General features: G+C 44.9%; 1 pseudogene; it reads right to left on the bottom strand.

The window, feature by feature from the left end:
• Positions 1-892: 892 nt before the first annotated feature.
• On the bottom strand, positions 893-1,408 carry LOC101642774 (annotated as a pseudogene).
• Between the last annotated feature and the right edge of the window lie 9,096 nt (positions 1,409-10,504).

Here is a 10,504-nt window from a genome sequence, read left to right as displayed (position 1 = left end):
TATGAAAGAGTGTCCAAAAGTCCACGGAAAAAGGGAACGAAGAGGTTGTGGGATTTTCCCACAGGCCTTTGGATGCCCCCTCACATGTATCTCAGAAATGGCTTCTTCACTGACTAAAGGTTGCTGGGTTGCTTTAGGTTTTTGTTTCTTATGCCAGGGAAATTCTAAGAGAGTTTCTCGTTTGGGGGGCGATCCATTTCCTTCCGAACATCTCCCCGGCATTCCTCCTCCTTCTTCTGTCAGCTGTGAGGAGGAAAGGCGGAGCCCCCGGAGGCCGAGGCGGCAGTTCAAGGAGGTGACGGCCAGTCAGGTGGAACTGAAGACCCCAGGACTCGGTTTTCTACTCGTTTCTAAACCCTCATGGGAAGGTTGTGTTTAAGTGCTTCGTACCCGGCATTCAATAAATGCCAGCTTTTTTTTCTGTAATACTTTTTTTTAATAGTTTTATCAGGGGTTCATACAACTCTTATCACAATCCATACATACATCAACTGTGTAAAGTACATTTGTACATTCATTGCCCTCATCCTTCTCAAAACATTTCCTCTCCACTTAAGCCCCCGGCATCAGGTCCTCATTTTTCCCCTCCCTCCCCACTACCCACTCCCTCATGAGTCCTTGATAATTTATAAATGATTATTTTGTCATATCTTGCCCTGTCCGACGTCTCCCTTCACCCACTTTTCTGTTGTCGGTCCCCCAGGGAGGAGGTCACATGTAGATCCTTGTAATCGGTTCCCCCTTTTTCTCAGCAGGGTCTTTCCATGCAGGGTCATTAACAAGACACCATCCTTTTCCTTTCGGAGAATGAAGCTTACCTAGGAGACTAGACAACTCAAAGTATAATACAGCCTGGGCAATGCTGTGGCTTCCCCTGCCCTCTGACTCCGCTCTATGAGAAGCGGTGAGAGTGGGGCTTCCCTGAGGGTCCAGATAGCTCGTCCAGGTAGATTCTGCCTTTAGGGCGACTCTCCAGTGGTGGCACCGTCCTCTCTTTTGGGCGATGGTAATTGCAGGCAAGAAGCAGGAGCAGATATGCATGCTTATTTCACAGGCTGTCTCCAGGATTTCGACAATGCTGCCGTATTCCATATCTTGGAAATCCACACCCTTCACAGCTAGACATCGGTCTCCTTCCTGAAGTCCCTCTCTATGCGCATCGGAGTCCGGAATCACCTTGGAGATGAAGATGGCTGCCTGAGAGGACTTTCCTCGTCTGGAGTTAAATCCCAACTGAGCCCCGGGAGGCTTCTTTAATGCGTTAATTTGAGGCAAACACAGAGTCAGCTCATTGTTGCAGTCTGGGTGGTACACACTCTAATGGGGAGGGGTCCATGCTGGGGGATTCTCATTGGCAGACAGGAAGGTAAACCACAGGGTAGACACCATAAGGAATCCATCGGTCCATTTCTGGCAAGGCCCAGTAATCCGGCCTCTGGATATGTATTTTCATTCTTCTAGGATCACCCACTAGAACAACAGTGCCTGGAACATAGAGGCATAATAGTTACCCCAGTGGGCTGATATCCATGAGGTCAGCAGTTTGAAATTACCAGCCATCCCACTGGAGAAAGACAGAGCCTTTACTCCTGCAAAGTTATAGTCTCAGAAACTCAGAGGGCAGTTCTACCCTGCCCTTTGGGGTCGCCAGGAGTCACTACCAGTTCCATGGCAGTGAGATACAGAGGCGATGTTGATGCTTCGTTTTATAAGAAATGGCCACACGATTTTCCAACATGCCTGTGACCTATTATGCTCCTGCCTGTGATAGATGAGAATTGCAATTATTCCTCATCCTTGCCAGCACTTAGTACTGTCAGCCTGTCAGATTTTAGCCATTAGTGTGCTTGTGAAGTGGTACTTCATGGTGGTTTGGATTTGTACTTCCCCGATGATTAAATGGCGGTGAGCTTCTTTCTGAGTTCGCAGTGGGCATTCATGTATTTCGCTTTGTGAAATGTGTGTGCATACCTTCTGTTGTTGTTGTTGTTGTTGTTGTTGTTGTTGTTGTTGTTGTTAGGTGCCATCGTGTCGGTTCCGACCCATAACGACCCAATGCACAACAGAACAAAACCCTGCCCGGTCCTGTGCCATCCTCACAATTGTTCTTATGAGCATTTTTTTAAAACTTGGGTGGTTTGTCTTTTTATTCTGAAATTATAGAGTAACACAAGAGTAACCTTGAAGTAACAGAGTTCTTTATGTGACAAATGCAGACCGCGTTTCAAAGCAAACCTTTCTTTCATGGTTGGCTCCACCCCTTATGCTCTGAATAGGTTAAGATGAGCACAGGTTGTTCATTGTCGGTTAGTCTGACTTCTTTCTTTCATGACTAGAGCGTTGCATGTTGTCGCTCGGAAGTGCCCTGCTCTCCTAGGTTCTAAAGGGCGTCTCCTTGGTTTTCTTCTAGGAAGTTTGAAGTTTGAGCGTTTCCATATGAATTTTTGATATATTTTAAGTTGCGTCTTGCTTATGAAGTAAAAAGAGGGTTGTTATACATTTTGGAGAGATTATTAATAAATGGGATGAAAACATTTGCTTTCTAAATTTTATTGGCCATTTGTGGGGGGAAAAAATCTGACATACTGACCGTGAAATGTGTGGCCTTTCAGATTGCAGTTATTATTTGTAAATTCCTTAGGCTTTCCTGCCAAACTTTCATGCTGTTGATGGATACCAACCCTTTTATCCTGTCCTTTACAATGTTTGTGCATTTTGCTTCTTGGTCACGTGTTACTCTACTGGCAAGGACCTCTTACACGATGTTCAGTAGAAGGAAAGAGCTCCATATTTCACCTGTATGTATGATGCTCTCACTAAGTACTCTTGCATGTGTAAGCTAGTTTTTGGAAATGCTTTTAATCAGAATGCCCCCGTACAGAGTTAGCGTCTCAGAAATCCACAAGGGCAGTTCTGCCCCTATTGGCATTGACTAGATGGCAGTGAGCTTGGTTTGGTTTACATCAGACTGAAGACATTTTCACTTGAATGCTACTTTGTTGAGCATTTGTGAAATCATAAATGGAGTCGATTTTGCCCATTCGTGCTTTTTCAGCATCTGGTGGGATGTTCACAAAACTTTCCTGCATGATTCTGCTGACAGGGTGAATTGGATCACTTGCTTTTTGAATGTTGAATTGAGCTCGAGTTCTGGGGCTCAACCCCACTTGTGCAGGACATATTGCACTTTAAAAATATTGCTGGACTTAATTTGCTACTAGTCAGGGACACCCACATTTATGTTCATAAGGGATTTGAGCAGGTTTTGTTATTATTATTATTATTTGGTAATGTCTCTTGCAAAGTCTTGGTGCTAGGCTTACATTGGCCTCATAAAACAAAGCAGGAGTTGTAGCTCCCTCCTCTACAGTTGGGAAGACAATTTTGAGTAGGATTCGCATGATTCCTTCCTTACATGTGGTCTGGAGTCTGTGGGAGGTGCAGATTGAAAATGTTCTCAACTGCATGCCAACCTGCTGGGGGGTTCAGTTTATCCAGGAGGCATCTTTGAAGGCAGAGCTGGTGATCCACTTCTGAGAACTTAGCACAGTTTCCCTGTCTGACACCCATGGGGCCCCCGTGAGCCAGGTGATGACAAGCGGCATACTTGTTTGATAAATTCACCAGGGAAGCCTATAGTTTTATTTGTGGGAAGGATTTTGAAACTACCAATTCCATTTCAGGACTAGATAAAGAATGGTCTCATGCAAACCCATTTCTTTTTTTTTTTTAAATCATTTTATTAGGGGTTCATACAACTCTTATCACAATCCATACACACATCAATTGTGTAACGCGCATTTGTACATTCATTGCCCTCATCATTCTCAAAACATTTCCTCTCCACTTAAACCCCCGGCATTAGGTCCTCATTTTTCCCCTCCCTCCCCACTCCCCTTCCTCATGGGTCCTTGATAATTTATAAATTGTTATTTTGTCATATCTTGCCCTGTCCGATGTCTGCCTTCACCCACTTTTTGGTTGTCCATCCCCCAGGGAGGAGGTCACATATAGTTCCTTGTAATCGGTTCCAGGGCGGATGAGCCCTACAGGACCAGTGGTGTGAGTGGCGCTACAGGGAGGGTAGAGGAAGAGTGGGTAGGAAAGAGGGAACCGATTGCAAACCCATTTCTTAAGCCAGGTTTAATTTGCTTTGTAGGTTTCTTCGGTTTTGTGGTGACACAGGTGAGCACGGGTTATTGTTAGGTGCCATCCGGTCACGTATCAATGAGACCATTCTGTTTATCTTGTCCTGGAACTGAATTGGTAACTTAAAAATCCATCCCACAAATGAAACTGGCTTCACTTGTGAATTCTATGGATCACAGGGTTAGTCACATCTATATGATCCTCTTTACATCCTTTGAATAGCTGTCAGATATGTAGCCAAATCATCTCTTTCATTCCTTTAAGAATTTTAATTAAAAATGAAATCCTTAGTCTTTATGGTGAATTGGGTAAAGGCTTTCAGAACAAATCAGCTTCCCATCCAAAAATTCACACGTATCTTGTTTCAAGTCATTGATTGCAATCCCCACGATGGAACATCACTCATCCCGCTTCCTCCCTGTGTTTCCTGCTCCCATCCCTCCTCCTTTCCTACCCTTTCCCCACCTGCTAAACTCTGTCCTTAGGCAAATGCTACCCTTTTGATCTCAAGTGGTTGATTATTCCAAGGAGCGCACATCTCCCTGGTGTTAGCGCTCCCCTTACAGACCAGTCTATTGTTTGGACTGGACATTTTGCTGGGGTGGATGTGGAAGCAGATGTGGTTCCAGGCCTGAAGGATGACTAGCAGCCATAGTCTTGGCCTGGTCATCTTTGGCTGTTAGTTTTATTTCACATTTTCTCCCATTCTATCTAGGACTTTCTGAGGTGATCCCTTTCCAAGTGGTTGGTCGTGGTAGTTGGGCACCATCTAGTTCTTCTGGTCTCAGGTTCATGGAGGCTGAGGTTTACATGGTCCATTAGCCCTTCGGACTAATTGTTTCCCTGCAGCTTCAATTTCCTTTCAGTTTCTTTGTTCTGGATGAGGTTCTTTACAAGCTTTTAAGACCCGCGTTACTCCAGACCAAAGTAAGAAGTTCAACATTGTCTTTGTGAACTATGCTGTGCTCATTGCCTTGGATGTCTCCTGAGGCTTTGGTTCTGAGCCTTCAGATCCAGCGGTCATTCCTTCAAGATGTTGGGTATGACTGAGAAAGTTTTATAACGTTGTCCTTCTGTGTGGTCTATTATGTCCATGGGTATATTTGCAGCATATGCTAATATGTATGTGGAATATTCTCTGTCAATTATATATTTATATATATACATATTCATGGTTATAGCCCCATTCCACTATCCACGTCTGCTCAGCTTGCATGTTTACCCATGCCTCCACTCGTAGATTATTGATATGGTATAATTCTCTTTAATTTTTGATATTGCATTATTTGTGTCTTCTCTCTTCTCCCTTGATCAGTCTTGCTAGGGGCCCGCAATCCTATTAATCTTTTTAAACAGTCAGTTTCAGGTTCTGTTGCTTTTGTTATGTTTTCTGTTTGATTGCTTCCATTTATTTTTGTCCGTGTCCCCTTCTTCTCTTGCTCATTTTACATCCAGTTTCTTCGTCTCCTAGCTTCTCTATATGGAAGTGTGGACCATTGATTTTCTGTCTGTCTTCTAATGTGCTGAATGAAATCCTGTTACAGCTTGACCCAGCGCTCCCTGAGGATGTGGCCTGAGATCTGCCCTCAGGCCTGCTCTCCACTAAAGCAGCCCAGAGTCCATTGCTGTGCTTGTCCTGTCCGGGTGGCCTTGCCCCATGCTGCGTCCAGGTCAGGAAAGGGCACCGAGGACTCTGGAGAGAGCCACTGTATGCACTCCTTTTGTGTCGCCAAATTTAGTCTGCACAGATCCGTGTGGCAAGTATACTGGCCCTGTTTCCTAGGGCAGAGAAAAAACCCCCATGATATTTAATTATTGGTCTCTGATCAGTTCTATAGCTAAGATTCAACTCCAGGCCTGTCTGACTCCGAAATCCAGAACTGCTTGCTACAGACTTCTGTTTTTCACACAAATAACTAATTTTTGTTTTTCAGACTCTAGGCGCCGTGGTGGCTTAATGGTTGGCTGTGATTGGCTCTGAGAGGAGGAGAGACCCGCTTTCTACTCCATCGCCAGTTAGAGTCTTGGAAACCAACAGGGGCAGTTCAACCCTGTCTTAGAGGGTCTCTACAAGTCAGCATCAACTGGATGGGAGTGAGTTTGAGTTTGAATATTTGAGTAGGTGCCATCGTTATACAAGGGAACTTCAAAAAAAAATTATGGACAAGGGAATGAAAAAGAGAATGGGATTTTCCCATGAACTTTTGGAAGTCTCCTTTTCTATGTGGACATTTTTATGTGTACCACTCACTGTCATTATAGTCATCATACTGTACAACCATCGCCATTCCTTGTCTCCATTTAGTAAAACTCATCTTTAGCAAAAACTCCTTAAGCAACGACTTTCCCTTTCTGATCCCCACCCCCGCCCCCCTAAGCTTGGCAACCACGAGTGAACTTTGGGCTCTATACTTTGGTGGGGCTTCGAAAAGTATGTAGAAAGAGTCCGTTATCTTTTAATTCCATGTTTCCACCAACTTTTGAAGCCCTTTCAAAGTACTAAATATTTCATGTAAGTGGGATCACACAGCATTTGTGTGATAGACTTACCCAACTCAGCACAATCTTTTTGAGGGCCTTCCACGTGATGGCATCAATCAGGGATCCGTTTCTATTTATTGATAAGACACACGTCGGAGGAGCTCGGCTGGTGTAGGGAGTTACAAGTTGGGCTGCTAACTGCAAGGGAAGCTGTTTGAAACCATGAACGAGGGACTCGGATGAAGCGTTCTAATCCTGTAGAGATTTAAGGTCTTGGAAACCCACCGGGGCAGCTCTGATCTGTCCTATATGTGGGTTATGACTGGGATAGATCCCATGGCAGTGAGTTTGGCTTTGGTTTTGGTTGGGTAGTATGCCATTGCAGGAGGTTCCAAATCCCATTCTCTGAAGCTCTAGCCAAGGTTGTGTGTATGTGTACCCTCCACACCAAGCAGACACCTGTGATGTCAAGATCCTGTGAATACTTTGAGCACTCGCTCTTCTTCTTAGCTAGATAATAAGAGACAGACTTTTCCATCTCAAAATGTAGAGAACTTGCTCTTTTCCTAGATCCAAGTAACTTAATTTAAACATCATCTTATATAGTCCATTTATCTTTTGGACCTACTGAAGCTCTGTGGGCTTCGCTCACATATCCAAATTCACCATCTAGTCAGTGGCCAAGCTGGGATGGGAACTTGGGTCCCCTGGCTTCAGTGGAAAAATGAAAGGAAGGAGATCATGGGAGCAAAGAATGCCAAAGAGTGCTTCGCAACCTCGGACAGGAGCTGGTTGGCCAGCCTTGAGACTAGTGATGGTTCTGGAAAAGTGCCGGCCACACACTCTTCACACTGAGAACAGATCAAAGATGCGACAAGAGTGGCCGGCTATCAGAAGCAGGACCCTCGTGGATTTTGTGCTTCTGTTAGAGCAAATCGGGTTGAGGAGGAAAGTGAAGGCATCTAGTTTAATTCCTTCTTTCTACAGCTAAAGCCAAGGACTCTTCAAATCCAGGCACTTCTCTCTTCCCTTGGAAACAGCTGGCGAGGGCGTTAATAATGATCCCGATGGCCCTTCTGTGACCTTGTAGAGTCAAAGGGAGTCACTGGGTGATGCAAATGTTCTCCACTGACAACTGAAGGCTGGTTGATCAAGTCCACCAAGAAGTAGCTTGGAACAAAGGACTGGCGATCTGCTTCCCAAATTTGCTACTAAAAATGCTATGCAGTCGATTGGCATCACATGGGCCACAAAGGCAATGGTCTGCATCCTACTGTGGTGAGTAGCAACCAGTATCTTAAAAATTCATGCGTGACCTTCTAATGTTCAACCTTTGATCTCTTCATGTCCAGGGGAAAGACAGGTGATGACAAATATAGGAACATGGAAACAATTAGTCCAAAGGACTAATGGACTAATGGACCATTTGAACAACAGCCTCCATGATCCTGAGACCAGAGCACTAGATCTTGCCTGCCTATCACTCTCAACTGCTTTGATAGGGATCACATGAGAAAACCCTGGTTAGAGAGAGAGAGAAAAAATGTGGCATAAACTCAAGCTCAGAAGAAAAACCAGGCTTAATGGTTGGATAGAGACTGGTGGAACCCTTGAGTCCATGGCTTAGGCACACCTCAGATGCAGAACTGAACTCACCCCTGTAACTCAATTTCCAGCCAATCATAGATAGGTCTATAAGGGGAACAATAATGCTGGAGAAGCATAAACACCTTAGAATAAGCAATCACCTGAGCCCTGGTGGTGTATTGGTTATGTATTGGGCTGCTATCTGCAAGACCAGCAGTTCAAAACCACCAGTTACTCTGAGTCAGTATTGACTCGGTGGCAATGAATTTGGATGGTTTTGAGATCAAAATGCAGCATTTACCCCAAAACAAAGTTTGGAAAGTCAGGAAAGGAGGAATGGCAACAGGAAACATGGAGGAAGTGGGATAAGTGATGATATATTGTGGGCAGGAATTGCATTCAATGCAACAAAATGTGTGTGTGAAATGTTGAATGGAAAACCAAATATCTGCTTGAAACCTCATCTAATTCACAGTAAGAATGTAAAACAAACACACCTCATGCAGTGCAGTTCTGTCCTGACAAAGATGAGGTTGCTGTGAGTCAGAATCAGCTGGACAAGTATTGGTTCCTGGATTCATGGCTGCTGCTTCATTCTAGTTTTCCCCAGAAATCTGGGAGGGGAGCAGGGTAGGTGGTGTTTATCCCTGGTGGGGGCTGGAGATGCTGAGAAATGAAATGACTGGCTTGAGTGTTGATTGTACAGTAGTGTCTCAACTTGACCTTGGGATTTGTAATCTACATTCATGGAGCCCTCCCCTCCCACCCTCCACCCATCCCCCAAAAGCAATTTATTGAATTGGAGTCAGGGGAAGGAGAAGTTTTCATTAAGAAGATCCCCCTTGTTCCACTTCAGAAAGCAACCACAACTGTTGGACATCTCACAGCTGTTTATGTCTTCAGGTAACTTTCCTTAGCCTTTCCCCCCATCTGTTCAGCCTCATTTCCCTCCCTGTGTTGGGTCTTCAATATCCCCTTTACTCCCCGATACTATATATACTCAAAGACATCATCCTAGATTATAGTGATTCACTATTCCTATTAAAACAAACAATAGCCTCAAATTACCTAGCCAACTAAACACAGTAAATTCAAATAGGAAAATATGGGCACATAGTGGGTAAATGTGAACCCTCCCCCATTCCCCCCCTGAACAAGAAAAGCTTTCGGCAAACTGCTTAAACGTGAATCCAACCCAAGGCAGTTTAATTTAGTAATACAGCTTGGTGAATGATGGAGACCTTGGGTTTAATAAGAAGGGGGGTGGGGGAGAGAAATGACATGCATATATCATCCAAAAGGATAATTATGAGAAACTATTTTGTATGATCCAGCTAAATCAAACTTCTAGTGCTTTCTTACTGCTGTCAAAATAGGGAGATTTAGGGCCTTAAAAATGGGAATTTTGCAGACTTCACTGCCAAGGAAAAATGATTTGTCTCTTGATAAATTACTATTGGGCTTTATACTTGGGGGAAAAAATACACTTACATTGAAATAAATGCCAAGGAATGGCTAGAGAATTTATATTATTCGTTCGTATCTGTCACTGGATTGGTGGGAAGAGAGCAGGCCCATTTAAAATGTCTTCTGGCTGCTGACAGTGAGCCTCGGAGGTGAGATAAGAGTCTCTAGTGAATGAATGGTGGCGGCGGTGCTGCTGCTGGTGGTGGTGGTGGTGGGGGAACCTCAGGAGCTGGAACAAATCTAGCAGTGTCCTACTAGCTTTCTTTCTCTCCTCCTGTGGACCCGACTTTCTATCCTCTCTAGATCCTACAGTCCAAGATGTACCCCTCCACCCCCACCCCCACCCCAGATGGGAACACTTGACGTTGGCTGCTTCTGAATGTTCCCATGGGTCACCGTCAATATCCCAGGTCCCCTGCCCCCACTATAGAAGGGCAGGCATGAAAGGAAAGGAAAAATTTGATGACTCCGATGCCACTTGTTTGTCCACTTTTAGGGGCCCAGGAGGAACCTGGGGAGGTGGGACTCTTGGTGGCTGAGTTAGTTAGTTTATTGTGCCATCCTGCCCGATAAACACACGTGGGATTAATTGAAGGGCGGAGGGATAAAGGGCTTGGTGAGCCTTGCCTTTCTAGTTCTCGGGTCTCTTGCTTTGTGATGGTCGCACCAGGGTGCAGCTGCCTTAGCCAGTTCCCTGCTTCAGCTTGCAGGGCTGACTTCCTGCAAGACATCCCTGAAGAGAAGCCACATGGACCTACCCCGATGCAGCTCTGGGTGCTGGCGTACCTATGTGGAGACCACTGTCAGTGCTGAGATGTTT

This window comes from Echinops telfairi, unplaced genomic scaffold (genome assembly GCF_000313985.2).
Source record: "Echinops telfairi isolate 266 unplaced genomic scaffold, ASM31398v2 ScPeMD7_5;HRSCAF=22, whole genome shotgun sequence".
Lineage (NCBI taxonomy): Eukaryota > Metazoa > Chordata > Mammalia > Afrosoricida > Tenrecidae > Echinops > Echinops telfairi.
The sequence above is the reverse complement of the archived record's forward strand: the minus strand, read 5'-3'. Positions and strand labels throughout refer to the sequence as shown.